We start from the raw sequence: 26,788 nt of genomic DNA on the forward strand, positions 1-26,788 counted from the left end.
TGTGTTTTACTATGATTTTTTTTTTCATAATTTCTGGCATTAGTCGGGTGTTATTGCATAAACCGTATGTGAATTGCCTATAATTGTTCAATTATTTTAAAATATGAATTGTCTTCTATAATTTATAAAATTATCAAATATTTTTTTATCAAATTTTTTTTATTTAACTGAATTAATTGAAAAAATAAAATTTATTAGTGCTATCTTATATTATAATAAATTTATTTGAATTATTAATTAAAATATATGTCAGACATTATTAAAAATTGTTAATTGATTAGATGATTGATTATTAGAAAGGACTATTTTTTATGAAATTAAATTTGAAGAGGAATAATATAACTTTCAGAACCACTGGACTAATTCGTATTTTAAACAAAATCTCGTAGAATGTATTTATAATTTACTATTGTTGAACAATACCTAAATAGGTTATGCATCTATGTATATATGGGAAATTCTATGCATTTTTAGTTACAATTTTTGTAATCTTTCATTGTAATATATTATAGTGTTAGTTATAACTTATTATCATGTTGGTTACATTATTTTTGTTATGATCTAAGAATTTTTTGGTTATATCTTATGTGTTTGGATATAACTTCTTTTTTTTTTTTTTGGGTAAGAACTCTCATAGCATGGAATTATGACATTTGTCAAAATCAAACTCACAAATATCATAACTTGTATTTGAGAGTGTGTATCATAACATTACCCATATTATTATATAAGCAAAAATGTCATGAATTCTTTAACTCTCAAAATTCTAGTTAATTGTTTTTTGTTTATGATTTTTAACTTTTTAAATAAGAAAAATACAATTCTGATCATACTATTCGTTCTTTTCTAATTTGTAATTATTTTCTTCAAATTTTATTAAATATTCTAGTAATTAATATGATAATTTTTTCAAAACATAAAATTAAAAAAAAACTAGAGAAAATGATTTTATTTATTTATTATTTATGAGGATGAAACACACATAACGTTAATAATTGAAACAAGTTACATTAGTTGTCAGCTCATGGGCTAGTTTCACTACAAGGAAAAATACTTTTAGCGATTTTTTTTTTTTTTTTTGTCGTAAATAGTTCACTTTTATAATTAAAATTTAATTTTTAGCGATCATAATTTTTTGGTCGCGGAAAATCACCTTTTGGTGACAAAAAAAAAAACTTGGTAGCGAAAAGTATACCTATCGGCGATCAAAGGCTTTTTTGGTCGCGGAAGATCACCTTTTGACGACCAAAAAACAAGTTGGTCACAGAAAGTATACCCTTTGGCGACCAAAAAAAAAAAGTTGGTCGCGGAAGATTACCCTTTGGCGACCAAAAAAAAAAGTTGGTCGCGGAAAGTATACTATTGGCGACCAAAGGCTTTTTTTGTCGCAGAAGATCACATTTTGGCGATCAAAAAAAAAAAGTTGGTCGCCAATAGTATACTTTTCGCGACCAAAGGCTTTTTTGGTCGCGAAAGATTACCCTTTGGCGACTAAAAAAAAAAGTTGGTCGCGGAAAGTTATGGTGGGATAAATTTTAAAAAAAATGATACTACTGTAATTACTTGCTATTTTTCTGTTTAGACATTAAAAGTTTTATAAAATAATATATAACCCAATATTTATGGATTATATATATTGTTTGCCAAATATGAACAAGAAGTATGTTATTGGGAGAGTGGATTGGGTACATGGTGACTCATTGGTTAGGAGTTCAAGTCCTATGCAGCACAAAAGAATTATTTTTTTTGGGTCAAGGCGCTGACTTTTGACGACCAACTTATCTTTGGTCGCTAAAAGTTTACTTTTGGCTAATATGAATTGGACTTTCAACGATCAACAAAGTTGGTCGCGAATGGTCACTTTTAGCGACCAAAGGCTTTTTTGGTCGCAGAAAACTATCTGTGACGAGGCTTTAGCGACAAACTCGCGACCAAATATAGTACTTTTCGCGACCAAAATGTTGGTCACGGAAAGTGTTTTTTATTGTAGTGTTTAATTACATTCCTCTCTATCTTAATTGTATTAAGATCTCGTTTGGAAAAAATTATTTTAGTAATTTTTAAATTTTTTTATGAAAAGATATGTAGAAAAGTAAAAAGAGTGATGTGACAACTTATAGTGACTTTTTGACTAAAGTATTTAATCCCAAACAAGATCTAAGAAAATGAAAAAACTTGCTAAAATATAATTGGTGTGCTTGGTTTGTGTTTTAAGATAAATTTGCAAAAAAAAATTTAGAGAGAAAGTTTAAAATTTTTTTTGGTTTGTTTGGTTGTATATTTTAAAAATAGTTTTAGAGTTTGGAGTTTGTGACGATTTGATATTTTGTTGTAGATGTGTGTGAGAAAAAAAGTGATAGAGAAGAAGAGGAGACAGAAAAAGTAATTTTGAAATTTTTTTTAAAAAAAATGTCCAACCAAACAAAATTTTGAAATTTTTTTAAAGAAATATATTTTGAGAGTTAAATCAAACAAAGACAATATATCACTAATGGTGGACGCAACCCGCCAATCCACTTCATTCCCGTTTTAAGTAACGTTATCAAAACTTGACAATCTGTCTTTATAGTAACATTTCATGCCTGTTGCCCCACTGCTTTATTGGCCACTTGTTGATTGTGTTCATCGAAGCATTTCCAAGCTGCTTCTGCACCCATCTCACTTGATTTCCAAGACCCATCAATTAGGAAAGTCCAAGGTTTTGAGCCTCCAACACGATCTGCCACTTGCTGCAAAACACACAGGTCAGTTTGTACTTCCATTGCCTCTGTGACATTAAGATTGTGTGCATGTGATCCCGAACTAACACAACGCCTAACCATAATAAAAAATCCATTTGCCACCGCAACTATGTCCTCAAGAGACACCCCATTGTGCTTAAAAGTATAGCTATTACGTTGTAACGATATGGCCCAAAGTATAGCCATCCACTGAATAATAATCTCTTCATCTTTAACTTGCTCAACTCAATTTTTGAACCACATAAACAAAGATATTGGCACTCCAATGCTAAAATCGATCCCCAATGTTGACCCTCGCCGCACTCTCTACGAAAATGGACAATAAAAGAACACATGCTCCAATGTTTCTTCGCTCAAATGACACCTAGTGCACATCAAATCAACCACCATACCTCTCTTTTCAAGTTCCCACAACATTGGTAGTATGCAATGAAGGCACTTCCAAATAAATACAGTCCATTTTAGGGAGATTTTGAGTTGCCAGAACTTCTTCCACACTACGTGTTCAACCGTTTGACTTCTAATTAGGGATAATGTCTAACCAAAGCTTGCTTGTAGCTAGATTTAACAGTATACACACCCCATTCTTAATTGGGCTTCAAACAAATTAGTCCTCACGGGAATGAAACGAGATATGTATAGCAAGAATATGACCAATACAATTTTTCAGAAAAAAGAGTCTAATCAAATTCAGCCTCCAACAATTATTTTCCTATCAATAAAGTGTTCCAATCGCATAGTAGGGAAGACCTGCGAAAGACCCCACCTCTCAATGGGTTGGCAATGGATGGTATCCAATGGTCCTCCAAAGGATTAATCTTCTTACCATTTCCAACAACCCATTGCATACCAAAAGCCAATAGTTTCTTACCCCATAAGATACTTCTCCAACCCCAAGATGTTTTAGAAGTTTGAATCGCAAAGAGGTTCTGATTAGTACAATACCTCGTTATTAAGACCCTAGACAACAAAGAATTTGGGTTCGACAACACTCTCCATGCTTGCTTTGCAAGCAAGGCTTGATTAAAACATAGCAAATCCCTGAACCCCAGATCTCCCCACCCCTTAGGAAGGCACACTAGCCACCAGTGCTTCCAATAAATTCCAACTTCCCGATTTGAGAACCAAAGAAATTTTCAAACTATGGTTGTGAACCTACTAGGAAAAGACAATGGCATTTTAAAAACATACATCAAATAGACCGGAATAGAATGTAACACATGGTTAGTAAGCACAATCTACCTCAGCAAAATTCAGAAGCCCACCCTTCCAACCTTGAAGTTTACCCTGAACCTATCTAGAATAGAATTAAAAATCTCCTTCTTCGATCTTCCCAAGAACCACAAATTTGCACCAAGGTAAGTACCTGGTTTTGCCGCTAGTTTAATTCCCAAAACCAAAACTGAAAAATCCCTATGAACTGACAGCATGTTTGGACTAGTATACAGCTCTGACTTTTGAGAATTAGTACGCGAACCTAATTGAGCACAGAAAGCACTCAAAAAATAATCAAATTCCTGTCTCTCTATACTGTAAATTTGTCTGTCAATGGTCGCTCAAGTGATGCGACCAAATTCTAGGATTTTCAGATTGCTCTTTAAGGTTCAAAACTTGATTCCAAAGATTCAATCTTGTTCATTTGGGCCAAAAACTTTAGAAAATACTTGAAAACCTGTAGTAAAACATGAAATGAAAGTTAATTCATAAAATCAAGGTCCAAACACAAATCAATTTTTCATAATCAAAGTGAAACTTTATGTATATTCACATGCATGTAATGATATGAATTCAAAACTTCTAAACCATGCACAAATGAAGTGTTTGAGTGTAGAATCGTAGTGAGCATGCATGGAGCGTTCTTCTTTTTTTCTTCTTTAACTCAATTCTCTTGTTTACTCACTTAAACTTCTTGAATTCTTACATTATTTAACTCAAAGTCATAAATGAAAAGTTGAATTCCTACCTTAAGCCTTGAATTAGCAAGTGTTGAAGCTAAATTCTTTAATTCCTTCTATTTTCCTTTCAATTCTTTAGATTTCCCCTTTTTCTCCTTCTCAAGCTTGAATTCATTCTTCTCTCACTCAATCTCTCTCTCTCTCTCTCTCATACACACACTGTTACGATCCGCTCCTCATATCCAAGGGTTAAACATCGTGATGGCCAGTAACTGAAGTTACCTACGGCCAATTCTTGAACAAAAGATAAACGTGAGTGGAAATAATATTTAAGTGAGGGTACCAAAATAATTATCAGAGCTTCTATTTTAGAACAAAATTTATTGACCAAAAAGGCAGATATTTACATATGAAGAATAAAATTATAAATATTATAAAAGTGCTATGTATGTATATGCTGCAGCCCCGCATCTAAGACTCTCCAAAAGCTATTTTTGAATTGCATTGTTTCCTGAAAATTGGTAAATAACTATAAGCACATGGTAGTGTGAGAATATTAGACTCAAAGCATAATTACCATGGATAAGCTTTAGGCTTAAAATAGCTAAAATAGAATACATAAATCCATTTCAAATATCATATGATATTATACGAAAATATATAACCATAATCACGGTGCATAATAGAACAGAGGTTAATGGATTCATGACAATACAGAGGTACGGATTCAAGAGGTACCTCGTACAGATTATAGAGGTGGCTCGCACAATCGTGTAACACTTATCTCCGCATTGAATAGAGGTCAATAGATCCATGACAACAGAGGGCCACAAAGTGACAAACACAAGCCAATGGTTTATTTAAGTCCCCCAAGGCACGGGACTCCCGTGGTGGTACTTACAGAAAATAATTGCTTATGAAATCATTGTCAAATGATTATTAAAATTTAAATAAATATATCCATGGGTTTCAATTTAAGCAAATAGGGTTCAGAAAATAATTAACGTAATTGAAATATTAATATAATTTATAAAATATAAATTGCATAAAATAAATTATGGTAACTCAAATATTTAATTTAAATACAACCTGTAATCTAGCTTAACGTTTCTCCCATCCTATTTGTGCATGTGTCTTATGCTCCAATGCTTTGATAAAAATAATTTTAAAACTTGGCTTTGATACCACTTGTCACAACCCGCTCCTCGTACCCAATGGTTAAGTATCGTGATGGCTATCAACTGAAATTACCTCCGGTCAAATTTTAAACAAATTACTAAACACGAGCGGAAAAGTATTTAAGTAAGGGTACTAAAATAATCGTTTGAGCTTTTACTTTTATAACAAAAAATTATTGACCAAAAGGCCGATTTTTACATGAAGAATAGAATTACAAATGCTATAAAAGTGCTCTGTGTGTCTGTTCCACATCCTTGCTTCTAAGACTTTCCAAAAGCTATTTCTTAATTACATTGTTTCCTGAAAATTGGTAAACAACTATAAGCACATGACAGAGTGAGAAATATTATACTAGGAGCATAAAAATTACCATGGATAAGCTTTAGGCTTATAACAGATACAGTAGAATAGTTTGCTATTAGAGTAAGTAAGTTTCTCATATTATAGCAGAAATCCATTTTAGAAATCATCTGATATTATACGAAAATATATAACCATAATCACGGTGCAGAACAGAACAGAAGTCAATGGATTCATGACAATACAGAGGTACAGATTCAAGCAGTAACAAATTGGAATTAACATTAAGGTGAGTTATGTTATACCTTGAGTTGCCATAATATGTTTTACGTACGTTTTGAGTTACCATAATTTATTTTAAGCAATTTGTGTTTTATAAATTATATTAATATCTCAATTACGTGGATTGTTTTCTGACCCTTACTTTCTTTAATTGAAACCCATGGATATGTTTGTTTAACTTCTAATAATTATCTGACAATGATTTTATAAACAATTACGTTTTTTAAGTACTACCACAAGAGTCCCATGCCTTGGGGGACTTAAATAAACCATTGGCTTTTGATTGGTCACCTTGTGGCCCTTTGTTTGTCATGGATCTATTGGCCATTGTTTTGTGTAGAGCAAAGTGCTGTGTGAAGCTAAGTACTACACTATTGTGGGGAGCCACCTCTAGAATCCATATAAGCCACCTCTTGAATCTGTACCTTTGTGTTGTCATGAATCCATTGATCTCTGTTCTATTCTGCACCGTGGTTATGGTTATATATTTTCATATAATATCATATGATTTCTGAAACGGATTTCTGTTATAATATTAGCAACTTATTTACTCTAATAGCAAAGTATTCTATTGTATCTGTTGTAAGCCTAAAGCTTATCCATGGTAATTTTCTGACTCGTATGCTCTTGAAAAATATTTCTCACTTTGCCATGTGCTTATAGTTGTTTACTAATTTTTAGGAAACGATGCAATTCAGAAATAGTTTTTGGAAAGTCTTAAAAGCAGGGATGTGAAATAGATACACAGAGCACTTTTATAGCATTTATAATTATATTCTTCATATGTAAATATTGGCCTTTTGGTCAATAAGTTTTTGTTATAAAAGTAAAAGCTCCAATATACGTAAAATATATTATGGTGACTCAAGGTATAATATAATTAACCTTAATGTTAATTCTAAATTTTTACCTTTCGTTCACTGCGACTCATTAAATACTCTAAACTAAACTCAAAGTTTTATACATAAAACAAAACACTAGAGAGCAGAGAGAGTTAGAGTTTCGGAAAAGATGATGAGGCTCAACTGATTTGCACATCTGTATATAGTTAGGAAGGCGTGGGCTGCAAGACAGCTTGCGGAGCACGCAAGTTTGTTGTAAAGAAAATATTGTATTTTTAGTGTATTTTGATCTAGGAAAAAATATAGAAGAATATAATAAAAATACCATAATACTCAGAAAATAATATTGAATAATAATATAAAGTTAAAATTATTTTTTTGAAATCATTTATAATTGAATAATACTAATATAAAATTTAAGAGATAACTTAAATTTTCAGATTGTTACACACACACGTTTTTTATCAAGGAAAGTAAAAAATGGAGTGATTCTAGAATGTAGCCTAGCCTTATATAGGCTTGATTAACATTATCTAATTAAATGTAATTAGAGTTAAGCTAGTTTAATTTAATATTTAATTTATTCTAATTATTTGATTCTGAATCGAATTCTAATTGAACTTACCATAAATTTCTAAAACCTTAAATAAACACATTGACATAGTCAATTTCATGTTTGGATGGCGATAAGACCTTCAATTAACAGAACAAAACAAACTTCTGAACATATATTCCTATGGCTAACAGATAGGAATGTAAACACATACAACATGCACAATTACCACATAATCCCATTCTTAAAACTTAACGAGGATTCGTAATCATAGATTATGGGCTAATTACGGACCGGGATTGTTACCCATGGCCCGCTCAATCTGCATCCGTTAAACCGATGGACGGATGCAAATTGATTTTTTTCAATCCGCTTAATTTTAGACGGATGGCAAATGGAATACCACCTGACTCAACTCAATCCGCGATAGGGCTGCAAACGAGTTGAGTTTTACTGAGCTCAAGCATGACTCATTTGCTTATCGAGCTTGTTTCTTGAGCTCGAGCTCAGCTCGAACTCGGCTCGATAAGTTATTGGGCTCGAACTCAGCTTGGCTCGATAAGATTTTTTTAAATATTATTTATATTATGTAAATAAAATATTATTTAATATATAAATAATAAGCACTAAAATAAAACAATTTAAATAAAATAAAACAGTTTAAATAAACATAAATAAAAAAAACTTACAATTGTTTATTGGAATGAAACAAACAGTTCTTCAAAATACATAACTTGAAAACGAACTTGAAAATAAAATTACAGAGCTACTTTTCTTGAGGAATAAGCACTCTCAATTTTTTCTAACTCGGCCTTATTCTTGACTGAAGAGATGCTTTTATAATCAAAAGAGACTACTGTTAGCCTTGTGAGTGAATACTGTTAACCTTGTGAGTGAATAATCTTGACTTGAAATGAGCATCAGGAGCACATGGGAGCTGTCTGCTGCTTTCGGTGAGTGACTAAAGCTGATGGCTACTTTTTACTGTGCTGAATTTGTCGGTTGGATGAATCATGATGAATGAGGAATAGCACTGTTGACTTTTTGATGAATAGTGAATAGTAAAGTTTACTTTTTTCACTATTCATTGCTTGGAGGCATGTGATTGAGAGAATCAATATAGATATATATATCAACAGCTTTTCTCAAAAAATGAGTATTGATTGAAGCTGATAATTATAGCTATATAGAATCCAATGACTGAATTAGGCATATGGGTCCTGAGCATCTTGAAACAGGGGCCCATAAGGATCCTGATTAGTTGAACCTTCAGAAGAGTTTGAACTTTCTGAACTGTCTTTTGAATCACTATTATCCGAATCTGACTTGGCTTGGGCCATAAGGAGACGAGCCATTTGGAGAAGCTCATCCTTGGATGACTTGGATTTAGGCTTAACCTTGGACTTGGATTTTTCCTTTGATTTGGGCTTATCAGTGATGGGCTTTGCTGACTTGGACTTAATCTTTGACTTGGATGACTTGGGCTTGGAAGAACTAGATGTTGGGCTTCCAAGATTGACTGGAGGAAGTTGACTTCCTTGTATTAATGGAGCAGCTGGGATCTGCTGAGCTTTAACCATAGCAGGAGTTGGGGCATGTATGTTGATTGGGAATTCAGTTTGAACAATTTCAATGATGCGTGGAATTTTGAAATTATCTCACCATTTAACCATGTGTTGACGGTAAATAACATCATCAGAAATACCATATTGCCATTTGAATATCCAAGGAGTTTTGTATTTTGATATAAAATTAAGCAATGGAGGGAATTTCCTTTGCTAAGGAGTGAATGAGAAAACAGTGGAGAAGTAATTGACTTGTTCCATAATTATAGATGGGAAGATTTCTGGAATGGTGCCATACTGAGTCCACCGTCGCAGAAACCAGGTAAGTAACTCGGATTTGAACTTTTGATCAAATTGAAAAAACCAAGAGTGACTGTTTGACTCATTTTGATACAAGAGGACTTTGAACCAAGAATCAATGTAATCATAGTAACTGTATTGAATTGAATGACCAGGCAAATCTCGTAGTTGGTAAGGAGAACCCCAATCAACCAGAGAAACAAAATTGTGAATATAGAGTGAATGGTACACAATTTTACTTGTGTAAGTGCGATCATAAATGGGTTTAATCACAATTGACTGATGGTTGAACATGATGTCTTTATAGAAAGTAATTGTTTTGTTTGGATGGAGAGGAATAAAATGCCATCCAGGAGGGAAATAAGATTTAACCAGATCATGAACAGCATGACTCTTTGGGTGACTAGGTTCTTTGAAAAAGAGATTAGTAGTGGTGGATTTAACGTAATCAGAGCGGGCTGATTTAATAGGATTAGGAGGGTATGGAGTAACTGCTTGACTGGATGAAGCAAAAGGATCAGTAGCCAAAGCAGATGTATAACTAGGTTTAGGAATGTTACCAAGAATTTGGTAACGGTTAACCAATTCAGCAGGATGGTATTTGGTGACTAACTCCAAAAGAGGAGGAACAAAAGGTTGATTAGAAGGCACAAGAGCCTTCCTGGATGGTCGCAAAGGTCTATGATGAGACATCTGTAAAATAGTTGATTAGACAAATTAGCATCCACCGCAGATATCTAATTGATCAGTATGTTCATGTAAGCAGTTAATATGATGAGCAAGTTGTTGTTTCTGGGCTTTAATCTGATGAAATTGAATGTGTTGGGCTCTTTTAGTAGGTAAATGGGTTGATTTGAGAATAGCAAGGCGATGAGCAGTATGTTTAACTAGGGTTTTAAAGTGTTTAATTTGGTGTTTATGGTAAGAAATAGAGGGAAATGGCATGATTATCCACCCTGTAAAAATTCTCAGGTAAGAAAATCAGGAATAAAATTTTGACAACCAAGTATATATTTAATATCAAAATCAAAAATACTTAAAATAGATTGCCAACGAGTAAAAATTTGCTTACTAACAAGATTTTGAAAATCTTTTTCTAAAACATATTTAGCAGATTTGCAATCAACACGAAGTAAAAATTTTTGATTTAAAATATCATCTTGAAATTTACTAATACATAAAATAGTAGATAAAATTTCTTGTTTAATAGTACTATAATTCTTTTGTGCTTTATTCCAGACACCAGAATGATAACGAGCAATTTGTTCAGATGACTGAAGGGTAATTTTCTGGAGAAGGATGCCACCATAACCAATATTAGAGGCATCAGTTTAAATAATTTTGAATGAATTTTCAGTAGGAATACCAAGACAAGGAAGAGACTTGACATAGTTTTTGACTTGTTTAACAATAGCAGTATGCGTAGGAGACCAAGAGAGAGGATTGTCTTTTAACCGATCAAATGGGGGTTGACAAGTTTTCCTAAGGTTTTTATAAAATTCAACAATATAATTAAGGGATCTTAGAAAACGTTGTAACTTTATCTAAGATTTCATCAGGAAATTTAGACGCAAACTCAATGGAACGACTAATAGGTAAATAGTATTCTGGTGAATATCATAACCTAAAATTCTGACTTTGGTTTGAAACAATTTAATCTTAGGAGCAGAAATGACTAGACCATGACTCTTAATGGTATAAAAGAATGCAGCAAGATGTTTCCAGTGTTCATTAATGGATTTAGAAAAAATAAGTATATCATCAATATAAACTATGGAAAAATGACTAAATGGATTAAAAATATCATTCATTATATTTTGAATTCACTAGGAGCATTTTTTAATCCAAACGGCATGACATTCCATTCATAGTGGCCAAAAGGTGTAGTGAATGCAGTTTTATGTCTATCTTTAGGATGAATTTGTATTTGCCAAAAACTACTTTTTAAATCAAATTTACTAAAAATAACAGCTTAGCTAAGTCTTTTTTATTAGGAATAGGATATCGATTCCATTCTAAAACTTTATTTAATGGTTTATAATTAATAACTAAGCGAGGGACACCTCTTTCTAATTCAGCATTTTTATTAACATAAAAAGCAGGACATGACCAAGGTGATTTACTAGGACTAATAATTCTATTTTTTAATAATTCATTAATTTCTTTTTTATACATTTCAAGTAATTCATGATTCATCTGAATAGGTCGAGATTTAGTAGGAATTTGTCTTTCATTAAAATTCTTAATATATGGTAATGTGACTTCATGTTTTTTCCTATGCCAAAAGGTAGTTGGTAGAGTAGAACAAACAATTGTTTCTAATTTTAATTTAAAATTTTCAATTTGAGATATAACAACAGGATTAGTTAATTGTTATTCAATGCGTTTATGATTGACTTCTTCTTTGAGAAAACGTAACTGACGAGTTAATCAATTAATAGATTGAGAAATAGAACAGTCTTTTAATTGATTTAATTCCAATACTTCAGGAGGTGATAAGAATTTAAAAGTAACTGTTTGTTCAAAAGCTTAAGTTGTTATTCCTTCACTAGATATAGTAAATGGATATAATAAGAATATAAATGGTGTTCCTAAAATAACTTTATCAGTCATATTTCTAACTAAAACAAATGAGGTTTTAAAACAAACATTATTTTGACAAATATGAACTTTGGGTAATTTATATTTAATATGCATTTTACTACCATTCGTAGAAGTTAATTGTTCACTAGTTTTCTCATAATATTTTGCAGGTAATAAGCCTTCTTGAATACAATTAAGATCAGCACCAGTATCAATTAAAACAATAATATTTAATTCAAAATCATTGATTACTATTTTGACTTTTGAATACCATTTTTGGATATGAATTTTATTAATAAGATTTAATCTTTTATCTTCATGATTGGATTGGTGTGATCGATTATCAAACAAAAGGTTATCAGGATTAGTATGTTCAGATTCATGTTCTGTAGCACTTGAGCCCTTTAAAGCTTTTGGTAAATGTATTTGAACCCTTTATTTTATTTTGGGAATCTATGGTATTGTTGTACCTCAGTTTTGGAGGTGTACAAATTGATTTAAACTTGTTGGGTTTGGTTGTTCGCATTTATTCTTGTCAAAAGTTCCTTGGAGACTTAGAAATTCCATTCCAGGGTCGACACCAGCCTTCCTAGGGTCGACCCTTACCTGTTGATGAAGTTCTGGAGGTGTTGCTGGAACATAGGGTAGACACCAGTCTGGGATGGTGTCGACCCTCTTCTGCCTGTGTGTTGGTTGCTGGAAGATAGGGTAGACACCAGTCTGGGATGGTGTCGACCCTCTTCTGTCTGTGTGTTGGTTACTGAGAGATAGGGTAGACACCAGTCTGGGATGGTGTAGACCCTCTTCTGTCCGTATGTTGGTTGCTGGAAGATAGGGTAGACACCAGTCTGGGGTGGTGTCGACACCTGAAGTGCAGTCAGCTTTCCCAGATTTTGTTTTCCTCTTTGGTGTCGACACCACTGTTGTAGGGGTTGACACCTGCGACTTTTTCCCAGATTTTTCTCGCGGTTTGGACCTACTTTTTGGGGATATTTTGACTAGATATTTTGAGTTGACTTTGGGGCTTATATCTACTTTTGACCTAGTACTACATAAAGGCCCTCACTTGACCTTTTCTTTCACTTTTTCTTCCCTTCCCTCTCTCCAAACCGTGAAACACTTTCTCTCTCTCTCAAAAAGCACTTTTTACTCAAAGATCCTTAGATCTACTTGGTTGAAGACCTCTACTCATCTTGCTCCTTTGAGATAAAGCGTAGAGCTTGTCGAGGGCTTCATTTTGATCGGAGCAAAGCTTGGTTTCTCTTCCGTCGACTTTTGGATTTTTTTTCCTTCTTCCCCTTCTAAATTTGAGGTAGGAATTCCTACTCACTCTTATGGTCTTTAACATAGATTTTTGGTGATTTTGATAAAGTGTTAAAGTTGGGTAAATTTTGGGACCTAGGGTTTCAAAATGTTAAAAGAGGGTTTTGTTATTTTGATTCTAAAATATGTGTTTTGGGTTTCAAAATAAGGTTATTGTTGTTGGTTGTTAATATGTGGGCCATTGGGTCAATATTGGGAAATGGGGTAGAAAACCCTAATTTGTTATATAAGTTAATTGATATAATTAATTTGGGAAAAATTGTGGACTTATGGAATTAAGTTGGAAATAATGAAATTGGCTCATTATATGGTAAAATAGTGGTGTCGGATTTGTCAATCGCTCACTTTTGAAAAACATTGATATTTTATCTGTTGGAGCTTTTATTATCTGTTTAGAAATAATTGCTTGGGGCTACCGGTGGAGGGTAGTTTTGATTGTTGTAGACAATGCATGATGATTAGGCAAATTGAAACTAATCAATTGGATATGTCATAGAGTATGACGGCTGATAGAATACATTAACGTTATGTATTAATTGATTGTGTATATGACCATTGTGTATATACTTTGTGTGTGTGTGGAAAGAGATAGGGGATGTACTCCACGGTTTAGGGGAAGATAGGGGATGGACCTCCAAACCGGATGTTGTTTGGGAGGAGATAGGGGATGGACTCCACTGATACAGCTCATATGCTTGTCAGATAATGTGATGATACAGCTCATATGCTTATCTATGGAAGTGATGATACAGCTCATATGCTTATCTTTGGAAGTGTTGATACAGCTCGTATGCTTATCTGTTGAAATGTGGATACAGCTTGTATGCTTCTCTGTTGAGATGTTGATACAACTAATATGTTTATCTATTGTAGAATGGGAAATGTTTAATATGAGTCACGGTCTCATATAAATGAATGACTAGGCTGTGAGCCGTTAATGTAAATTGCGGAATTGATAAGAAATGGAAAATGAAATGAAACATGGACATTGTGGTCATGTAATGGAAATGTGTTATAAATTGATTTATGGGAACTGAACATTTATCAATTGCTGATGTCTTAGTTATTGCTCATACTGTGTTTAGTATATCTCTACTGGGCGTTGGCTCACCCTATATGGGACATTATTTTCAGGTACAGGTAGCATGCCACCTCCAAGGACATAGCTTGGGTGATGATGAGAGTTGAAGACTCTTTTGTGTATTTGTTTGTGTTATATGTACATCAAGCCAAGGGCTTATTTTGTATAGAGTTAGTACTCTACTTTTGTGTAACCAAGTGTTAACTTGGAAAGCTGTAAGCCCATAGGGCATTTGCTTTTGTTGTTAACATGTAATACTGTTGTAAGAAACACTTTGATAAATAGAAGTGGTTGAATTCTTTTGTATCAATGCATGTATATAGTGACTGGGTTGATGTCTTTTTGAGGGCGTTACTTGTTCTGATTCATTAGGTGATTCATCATTGGTTTGGAAATTATCTAAACTTTTATTAAGTTTTAATGTAATAATTTCATCTTCTAAAGCCCTATCTTTACTTTGTAAATCTTTAATGATTTGTTTAATCAGATTAATTTCATGTTGTAAATCCTGTAATGTAACTTCTTTTTGTTTATTTTTAAATCTTTCTAATTAATTCAATAAAAGCAGTTTCTTCTTGATTTTGTTTAGTAAGAACAGTGATTTGTTTAACTGGTTTACAACAAACATCATTACATCCTAATTCAATATTATTATCAGATTCTTCACTAGGTGAATGGTAATTAGATGAAGTATTAAGATTATCCGAAGAGGAATTACTAGTAGATTGATTTAATTGGAAGATTTTAAATAATTGATTTTTGGAGTCATCATTAATTTGAAGTTGATTAACTTTAGCTTTTAATTTTTGTTTTTCTTTATATTTATTAGAATAATGACCTTTTTTACCACAATTATAACAGGTAACATCTTTATTAGATTTAAATTTTGGATGTGATTTCTTATAATATTTCTTTTTGGATTTAGTATAGAATTTATCAGTGGATTTAGAAGGTGTATAATTCTTTTTATATTTATTAGAATATTTGTAGGATGACTTATGTTTAGTGTATTTATGTTTTTTGCGGCGAGAGGGTGCTACAGGAGGTAAACCATATTGTTCACAGAAGTTACCTAATTTATATTTAGCCTTATGTTTATCTTTAGCAGCTTTTTGACTAAGTTTAAGATCATTACACATTCTTAATCCTTCCTTTTGAATAGTGCTAATTATATCACCATAAGTTAAATTATCATATTCAATTACACCAGTAGGTTGACTAAGTACATCTCTAATCTTATAAGCAAAAAGACTAGGTAATCCATTAATAAATTTTTCTTTCTAAAAAGATTTAGTACAGTCTTCCCTAAGCATAACTCTAGTGATAAAGACATTTTTATACCATCTAAAATCACTTAATGTAGGGCAAGTAAGATTACTAAGTTGATCATGTATGCGAGAATATATATTAGTAAGGGTACCTATAAAATGTCTGACTATAGTGTAGATTAATATATTTATACCATCAGGTTTATAATAGCTAATAGTTTCATCAAAGATAGGTAAATCATTTTCATCTTTTTGATTTGCATGTAAAATTGATTCTCTTTGATCTTCATTAAGATATTTTTCCCACCAAGATTTGAGCATACTAGTAAAGCCTGAAGTAATTAAGGAAACAATTTCAGGTTGAGTATAATCAAGGTAGTTACTAAGATAGCTATTTGCAACCATGGATAAATGATTTAATTTTTGAAGGATTTGATCTTCACTAAGACCATCAATATTCCATTCGTATAACTTTTTAGCAGATACAGAAAATTGATTATTAAGATTAGTTTCTTCATATTGGAGATCTGGGGGAGTAGGTCGTGAATACCAATTTTTGGTAATAGTAGTAGGATTAGGTTTAGGATAATGAATTTTATTAAGAGTAGATGATTGAAATTGTTGGGCTAATTGATTAATTTCATTATCAATGGTATCAGTTTCTGTTTGAATTGAGACAGACTCATGGGTAGGTTGTTGGTTTAATACAGTAAGACATGGAGAAGCTTTTTCAGAAGTGGTTAACTTATTAAATAATTGTTCTATAGCTTTAACAGTGGAATTATCTTGGGTGACTAAACTATTTCTTTTGGAACGATTACTAGGTAAATTAAGCAAAGGTTGTTCTAAAGATTGTTTAGTAGCAGTATGGTTAACTGAGTAATCATCTAAATTAGTTTCTATCTTATCTAATTGTTTACCAATAGTTTTTAAATATTGATTAGTATAATTATTTTGTTCAATAACTTTTTTGATTTCACGATCAGTGCCGGGTAACTTAAAAGGAGAGGCCGAGATTTCAAATCATTGATGTTCAATAATTATAGTAGATAAAGGAGGATGACTAGAGCTTACAGTAGTATTGGGTGAAGTTTTCCATTTATGTTTTGTAATTGTTTGAACCTTTTTATGATGGTCTTCTAAATATTCAAAGAAAAGAATTTCAATTTTATGTTCAATCATAAATTTGTACCATTGACGAGTAATTTTAGATTGTTGAGTCAAATCATATTTGGTACGATATGCATAACGTTTGGTCCTATTATCTTTAGATTTAAATTCAATATGTAATTTATCAAGATCAGGAGTAAAGAGCTTACTAATAGTCATTAACTGAGGATTTATTGGAGGTATAACCTCGAAATCAGTTTGAGTTTGAGAGTCTTGAGACTCAGTATTTTCTTCATGTAAATCTGTGTGAGTAGAATAAACAGGTTTACTAATTTGGGAAGTTGTTGAATTATCAATTCCTTTCATTTTACTATGGGAAGGTTGACCTAGATGAATTTGACTATTTTTTCTGAATAAAGGTATATTAAATATTTCATCTTCTGTTTCAACATCAGTAGGTATACTAGAAGTACTATGACGAGAAGATTGAGATCGATTAAATTTAATCCTAATAGATCCATCAATAAATTGTTGAATATCTTGAATGTCTTGACAAGTAGATTGTCGTTGATTATGTTTGTAATTTTCATTAATTGTAATCCATTGGTCAGGGAGAGTAATATTTTTCCATTCAATCATTTGAGGATTATTTATACTAGTATCATTATTACTACTTTGGATTAATAAGGTTTTGTCTTTAGGACTTTTATGTAAGGCTTGAACATTTAAATTTGTTTTTATACATTTGTAATGAACACGATAAATTAAAACAATATTATGAACCTTTTCTTTCATATTTGTAAATAAGTCATGTAATTGAATATTTACAGTTAAAGCATCTAATATATGGGGGTCTCTAAGACTAAGAGTGTAATTAGGAAAACAATTAAAATGGGCGGGTCCTTTGTGAAGACCAGTTTCTATCATACCTATTAAGCTATCATTATAATCAAGAAAACGAGCATCTCTTAAGCATAGTAAAACAAAAGTATTTTTACCTTGTTGTGTTAATGGTTTGATTCCAACCTGAATTAATCCCAAATGAATAAAATTGTGACCAGTTTTTAAATGACGTTAATAGTATTAGCATCAAATAATTGACATATTTCTCAAGATTTTTCTAAAGTATAGACTTGTTCTAAAGTTTTAACATGAAGATTAACATTAAATATATTTTGTATAAAAGTAGTTTTATAAATTTCTTTAATTGGTAAACGTAGTATATTCCAACTTAAATCAATTTTATCATTTTGTATTTCTACATCTTCTTCATTGATTACTAAACCTTGATTAGGTATAGAAGACAAAGTTGTTGACCTAGAACTAACCAAATAATTACTTCTAAATAATCGACTCATTTTATCTTGAAATAGTTTATAGTAAGCTCAATACATTGTCTAATTTTATCATGTTTTCACATACGATGTTTTCACACATACCCAGTTCGGAGAACCCTTAAAATCCAACACTGCCTAACCATAGCAACGTAGAAAGACACGGAGATAAATTAGACAGATTAAGACGGTAAACAGTAAATAATTTCAATACAGGAGAATGAGTAGACACAGAAATAATGATTCAGTAAGTAACAGAAGACAACATAATGTATTCTTACTATTATTGATATATTATTTAATATATATAATATATTTATTATATAATTTAAACGAACCGAACTTGACGAGCTGAGCTTATTCAAGCTTGAGCTCAGCTCATTTACTAAACGAGTCTAATATTCGAGTTCGAACTCGGCTCGTTTACTAAACGAACCAAACCAAGCCGAACTCTTAACAAGCTGAGCCGAGTTTGTTCATAAACAGTTCAGTTCATTTACAACCTTAATTCGCGATCACCCGTAATTTAAACTTTGCCAAAATATACATGGGAAAAAGCCCTACACACACACGCGCGCACACACACACATATATATATATACTAGTTTAAGAAGGCTCGTGCAAAGCACAGATTATTATTATAGTATATTTAAGTTTTATATTTTGATAATTTTTTAAAAATTAAAATATTATTTTATGAAATTAAATAGAATCAATCATTAAATATATAATAGAATTATGTGGTATGGTATGTATCATTTTTTGATTTGTTATACAACCAATGATGTAGACTTCAATTTTATTATTATATCATTTTGGGTAAATTTATGAGTCTTTAATATTTCTTCCGAATTTATTATAAAAAAAAGAAATTATGCTGTGTAACTTTTCTCAACAGATAAATATAAAACAAATACTAAGATAATTCTTATATCTAAAAAAAAATACTAAGATAATTCACTGAACTAATAATGAAGCAAAAGAAAATACATATATATATATATATATACAAATAACTAATTTTGTTAATACATAAATTACACTCACATAAGAAATGACCAATTTTATTAAAAATATTTTTCCATTAACCATTTTGTTAATAAATAAATCATTAAGTCAATTAATAGTTTTTAATGATATGAGAAATAATTTTCAATAAACAATTTTGATAATTTATTATTGCATTGGAGAATTGTTTTTTTTTTTTTCTTTTTTTCCCTTGAGTATTGTGTTAAATGAAAATTTATAACAAACGGTAGTTATAATTTCTAGTATTATAGGACCAATTTTTATTTTAAACAAACCTTATGAGTGTATTTGTACTTTGTTAAAAAAATAAAAGATTTATATTTCATAATTGATCAAGAATATTTGCTTAATTATTAAAAAATCTGTTTCATGATTGATCTAGAATGTTCGTGTAATTACAAAAAAATCTATTACATAATTGACTAAAAATATTTACGTAATTATGAAAAACCTTCATTCAATATATAGGCCATAATTAATAAATTATTCAAAATGAAAGAATAAAATCAAAAAGAAAAAATAAATCTCAACCAATTAAGCAATTCTTATATATATAGATATGCATCAATGGAAATGCTAAAAAGATAAAATCAAGTTTTGGAGAAAAAAAATAAAAAATAATAATAATAGTAAAATAATAAGGGGAAGAAGATCGTGTGATTCATCATTGAATTATAATTGTCTGTTAAATTGGGGGTGCACATGGCTGAGCAATTATATTCCTTAAATATTCCACTCAAAAAGAGCCTATTAGTTTTATATTGACAGGATCAAATAACATGATCTAATATTAAAAATCCCTTTTAAATAATCCATAATTACTTAATTAAATCTCAAAAATTTTATATAATTTAATAATTGTGACTTATTAATATATATTTTGCAACATGAAAGCAAACTCTATTTGGTTTTTAAATTTTCAAAAATAATTTTTGAATTTCGATTCCATTTTTTTATCTTTTGTTATCATTAGTAAACTCTCTCTTTTTTTTTTTCTTTTTTTTTCCGTATTTTAGTCATTTTTTTAAATATACTAAATCTAAATATACTTAATGAATTTTTATATTTAATGAATTTTTAAAAGATTTGTTTCCCAAATTGTGTACTTTTTAAGTGTATCTATATTAAGTGAATTTAAAAAGTAGAAAAAAATTAATTAAAATAAAAAAATATGAATTAAGAATTTTAAAAAATATAATAAAAAACTTCAAGACGAAACAGAGTGAGATTTAGATACAAAAAAAAATTCCTTTACTCTCTTTGAGAACAACATACATATCAGGCTAATTTGCAAATTCGGAAGATTTTTGCTTTTGGACCAAAAGAAGGTATTTTTTAGTATTTTTTTTAATCGGCGAAAGCGAGTTGTTTGATTAGTAATTATGAGAGTTAACCTCTCTACTTAAGGATCAAATATTTGCCTTCTTAATTTAACTTTTTCTCAAGAAGAGTTGAAAACCACGACGTGCTTTTAAAATTAAATTCTTAAAAAAATTATGGTGACCAATTAGACTAAAAAGTAAATTAGGCCTAATTGGTTGGTATTTTTGAATCTTTAACAACCTAAATTATTATTATTATTTTTCCTTGGTTGATCAGCTTGACTGTCAAACTTTGACCCATTCATTAAGCCTCCGTTTGGAAAGTGGGTTGGCTTTTTGACTTTTTGACTTTTTTGACTATTTTAGCCTGGGCTAAAAAGTTTGGTTTGGGAAGGGCTTTTTGACTTTTTGACTTTTTTGACTTTTTTTGTGAGAGAAGAATGTAATGATTATAGGTTGGATGTGATATTTTATTTTTTGTGACTAAAATAGTTAAAAAAATCCCGTTTAGCTCTTGCCAAACGGAGAAAAACATTTGGATTAGAGAGCATGTAGAGATACTCTCACACACTCCAGTTTTCCAATTGGAAATGGAAATAGAATATGCAATTGTTTGAAACAGTTGTACTATGAATACTGAAATTTTTTATATCAAAATTATCAATGTGAGAGAAAATATTTATATGTATACATGTGAACATTGCATATACAAACATTTTGTTTCATATTAGCGAATTTAATAACAAAAAAATTCAATATCCGTATACTTTTCCTCGTTTCAAAGGTAATCTAATGTTTTTTTTTTTTTTTTAATCAGTAAAAAAAAATTTCATTAAAAAACATGAAGTTAAAGATATAGAAAAATGACAAGTATTGATAAAGATTCGAGAAAATACAGACTATCTCTACTACTACTACTCGCAACCATCTAACTAACCCCTCGGCCTCACGATATTTAAAACAATCTAATGTTAAAACACAATTGCTGTATATATGGCATCGATCAGCCATCCTTCTATGGCAAACTTCTAAATTATTAATTCAAAGGTTTCTTGGTCAAATTCATTGGCAATATTTCATATATGGTTTCGTCTAGTATGGGGTTTTTATTTTTTTCAAAATACAAGTCATTGACAACAATTTAGAAGGTCAATGTAGTTCACAGATGGAGAAATACTAAAAAACTCCCATAATTGAAGTATTAAAATTCATTTACAATGATATAGGCTCTACGTAAGTAAAATTAAAAGATGACAAATAACTTATCGTGTCATTATGAGTAAAATTACAAGACTTAAATGAATCTTTTTCCCCAATATCACTATTTTACAGTTAAGCAAGTTATTAGAATAATAAGAACAGAAAGTACAACGTGATGGCATCTGTTTGTAGGGAAAGAAAAACAAATCTGCACACTAAAATAAAACTAAATTCTTTTTAAGACTGTAGAAAGATGTAAATTATGTATTTCAATATATAAGGAAATTGTATCAAGTATGAATGTCAATTCTCCTGAGAAAGTTCAAGTGGTGGTTAAAATTAATACTATTTATTGTGTTGATATTTGGCAAATTACATTTTACCTCCCTACTTTACCTTTTTTCCAACTAAATTATTATATTTATTTTGCCTCCCTTAATTGATGATTTGTTTCAATTTCAACTTTCTATCTATGTTTTGCTATGAAAAAAAATGGAATAGTGGCATGTGAAGGTACTGTACATACCTATGAAATACGGGTACTTTGAAAATGTTATTATACTCGTATCGGGTATTTACCGAGTACTGGTACTAGTACTGATAGAGCTGCATGCGTACCAGGTACTCAAAATACATACTAGATACTTTTTATATATTCTTTGGCAATTAAGTACTCCATGGGTACTTCATGAATACACCACGCTATGAGACATTGGTGGGGATACTTTTAATTTATTAGAGATTTCTTATTTACTTGAAATTGCAAATTCTTTAGTTGATGTGCCAAAAATAATAGACGTATTATTCAATGATGAAGTTAATGGAAGTGAAAACTAAATGTTCAAAAGCTTGCTTTTGAAATGAAATTTTCTTTTGTAATTTTTCCTATTTAATGACATTAAAATAGCTTATAGACTTTACTTTGGTATTGATATTGTGTTGGCTTTTTTGACTTTCGAAGGTTATTATTGTAATTTTGAGCGTGTCAGTAAGGATCAATCCATCCTTAAAGAATATTAATTGCTAACCAATTATCAGATAATTGTGTTTTAGTTCTTTCAGCTTCAATGAAGAGGACTTTTACTGGTGGCTTTGTTTAGGAGAATTAAGTAAACAATAATTAAATTAAGAACAATTGTAACATTTTATTAAGTAAAATATAAGACTTTTACAAAGATCCAAATCAGCCTCGTAGAGGTTTACAGCAACAAACTACTTGAAACTACTCCTATGAACGAAGTGCATTGCAGGAATTTGAAGTATAGAAATGTAAAGAACAAAAAATATAAAAACTGGAAAGAAAATAAAATAGATAAAAACTGATTTTTTGGATCTGAGTCTAGGGCTTCTTTCTAGGGCCTTCTCTGCTATTTATACTTCTCAATGGCAACCGTTAAAACGCATTTCTAACCGTCGAATCATCCCTCTATGATCGCTGATCATGTTGCCTTACGGTTAGCTCCACTATACCTTATCTGCAGTTAGGCTTCCCTTCTAATTTTGAATTTAAATATGAGTAACCATTGAAACCACGTCATTTTGCATCTCTTTGCTGATCCAGTGCTACTATGCAGATTCACAATAACCAATACTAACTGTCACGTGTGTGATTACGATTGAAGATTTGAATTGTATTCCCGTATTGCTCTCATCCTGCCACGTGTCGAATTGTGATTGGTTTATACAAAATATGTAGCCAACATATTGTTAAACTATGATTTCTCTTTTGGCTTTGTAATTTCACATTTTGAGTTTTTTTTATTGAATTTTGATTTGTAAATTGAATCTCAAACTATGAATTATAAAAAATAAAAAATTTTATTGACGTATCTTAGTCATATCTGTATCTTATTTTTTTTAAGTCTTACCGTATCAATATGCACGTATCATATCCGTACTAATATCTGTATTAGCACCTATGCTTCATAGGTACATACCAATTTTATGTAAAAATATTAATTTAAGGGATAGTTTATATATATATATATATAAACAATTATAAAATTGGTATAAACAACTCACGTGTAATTTATTCATCGTCTTTCATAGCATAATGTTAATAGAAGTTGAAAATAAAATAAATTAATAAGATCAAGAAAATAAAACCTATTAATTTTTAATTTAAAGGGTCAAAGTGATAACAAATTATAATTGAAGGGGTAAAATGTGATTTGGCCTTGGTGTTTGGCCAAATAGGCAAGAATGTGAGCAATTAATCAAAGGGAAATGTTTGGATGTGTAAGGTGCATATCATATACATTTGCATAATTTTTTATAAATATACGTAAATTATAATTTCTTAAATTTCTATGAATTAACTTACATATATTTATAAAAATTTATTTAATTTTATAAGATAATTTATGCATATTGCACACTTAAAAATTCTCCTTCATCAAATGATTTTCAAGAACAGTGGTTGATGAATTTCATGATGATATACGCAATCTGACTTTTGGAGGTTGGTGTGTGATGTAATGACATGGTTATGATGCCTAATATAATTGTAAAGACACACCCAGATCTATTAGATGGAGTGCTTAAATCTCTCTCTCTCTCTCTCTCTCTCTCTCTCTCTCTCACACACACACACACACACACACACACACACACACACACACACACACACACACACACACACACACAGTATATTAATTTGATAGCGATAATTGTATCGTGCTTGCGTGAGGTATAGGATAAGATAAATGAGACTTACACTTGATTATAGATTATCAGATCCATATGGTTCATGGATGATGGATTCAATTAGAAATATGATTATAAGCTTCCTAGCCTAGCCTAACCTATACATACAGATACAGTACTCCATCCATACTTTTTTCTTTTTTTCTTTTTTTTAATTGGATACCCGACTAACTTACGTGTATCTCAACTAATTTTGGAGATCAATTTTTATCATTCAATTGTGAAGACTCTATCTAAAACTACGGTAATTTACCTTGTGTGGACATAGTTTCAAAAATTTATTATCAAGTTTGGCATGTCTAAAAAAAGATAAAAAGTCAAAAATATACTCAAAAAATTAAAAAGTTATCATTATTTATCAAAAAAAATATTAAAAAAGTAATATTACACACAAAATTACAAGACAGTTCTGACCTGTGGCTGCTTTTTTTAAGAAAAATTGCATAGTTGGGGTTCAATTTTAACACATTGTTGTTCATTCCATGGGAGCCCATCACGGGTCCCGATTTGATAATCGGAACTATTCAATGTGTAGAACACGTCGATTACTATATGTTCATAAATAATCACGTTGATCGGATATCGCTAACTGCATGATCAAATCAGTTTTATATAAAAAAATAGATGGTGTTATAGTTAATGGTTGAAAAAAAAAACTAATCTGAACAGATAGCTATCGATATCCGATCAACGTGATTTTTCATAAGAATATAGTACTCAACGAGTTCTACAAATTAAATGGTTCAGATTATCAAAATGGGACTCGTGATGGCCCCCACGGGCCGAACAACACCGTCTAGTGCAATGCCCGAAAAGTAGCCATCATTTCTTGGCATCAATTCGGCTGAGCAGATGGTACGGCCGTACAACTCACACTCCTAATCTTCTCCTACACACTAATTTATACAATTTTTTAATATACATTTTTTCATAAAAGTCAAAAAGTTAACCCAAATAACTATCTTTTTTTTCTCAAATTTTTAGTTCAAAAAATTAAAAAGTGTACTTATTTAGGACATCCAAAACAACTCCTAAATATTGAATCTGAAACTTAGAGGAAGTAAATCCTTAAGTTCCAAATTTTATCTACTAAGGCCTCGTTTGGGAACAGACTTTTTTAGTAACTTTTGAATTTTTAGTTAAAATGTGATGTAAAAAAAAATAGTATGTTTAGAATGATTTTTTGACGTTTTACAAAAAGATATGTAAAAAATAGAGAGAAAATAAGATTTTTAACTTTTTAATATAAATTATTGATTTTTTAATTTTTTTAATAATTTTTTAATTATTTAACTAAAAAAAACATTTTTCAAACGAGGCTAAGTCAACATTTTTTTCTATTCTTCTTAATTTTACATCTAACATCACATGCAATGCAAGGGGCAAGATGATTTCATAGCGAATTCATTACAAACGGACGGGTTGTCACCTGACGTACGTCCCTTATCCACGAGTTAGTGTTGGGTGCTATGAGTAATAATCGAGATTATGAAAAATTTATTATGAAATTCTTAATGAAAACTTTTTGTTATTTAATTGGGGTATGGACGTTATGAGTAGTAATGGGGATTATGAAAAAATATTATGAAATATTTAATGAAAATTTTTTATTATTTAATTAGTGTGTATGTTTTATTGTATATATAATTAAAGGAGGAGAATATTAACGAAGTATTTTATGATTTTTTTTGATAATTTCTATCATTATTTGGGTGTTATTACATAAATCGTATGTGAATTGCCTATAATTGTTTAACCGTTTTAAAATATGAATTATCTTCTGTAATTTGTAAAATTATAAAATATATTTTTATCAAAATTTTTTATTCAACAGAATTAATTGAAAAAATAAAATTTATTAGTGCTATCTTATATTATAATAAAATTACTTAAATTATTAATTTAAATATATGTCTGACATTATTAAAAATTGTTAATTGATTAGGTGATTGATTATTAGAAAGGAGTATTTTTCATGAAATTAAAACTTCAAGAAGAATAATGGCTCCGTTTGTGAAGAGATAGATTGGGCTTTTTTGGCTATTTTAGCCACAAAAAAACAAAATAGGCTATTTTAGTCACAAAAAATAAAACATCACATCCAACCCATAATCATTACACTCTTCTCTCACAAAAAAGTCAAAAAAGTCAAAAAGTCAAAAAGTCCTTCCCAAA

The sequence above is a fragment of the Camellia sinensis genome, chromosome 4, assembly GCF_055761805.1.
Source record: "Camellia sinensis isolate YWXY chromosome 4, ASM5576180v1, whole genome shotgun sequence".
Taxonomy (NCBI): Eukaryota; Viridiplantae; Streptophyta; class Magnoliopsida; order Ericales; family Theaceae; genus Camellia; species Camellia sinensis.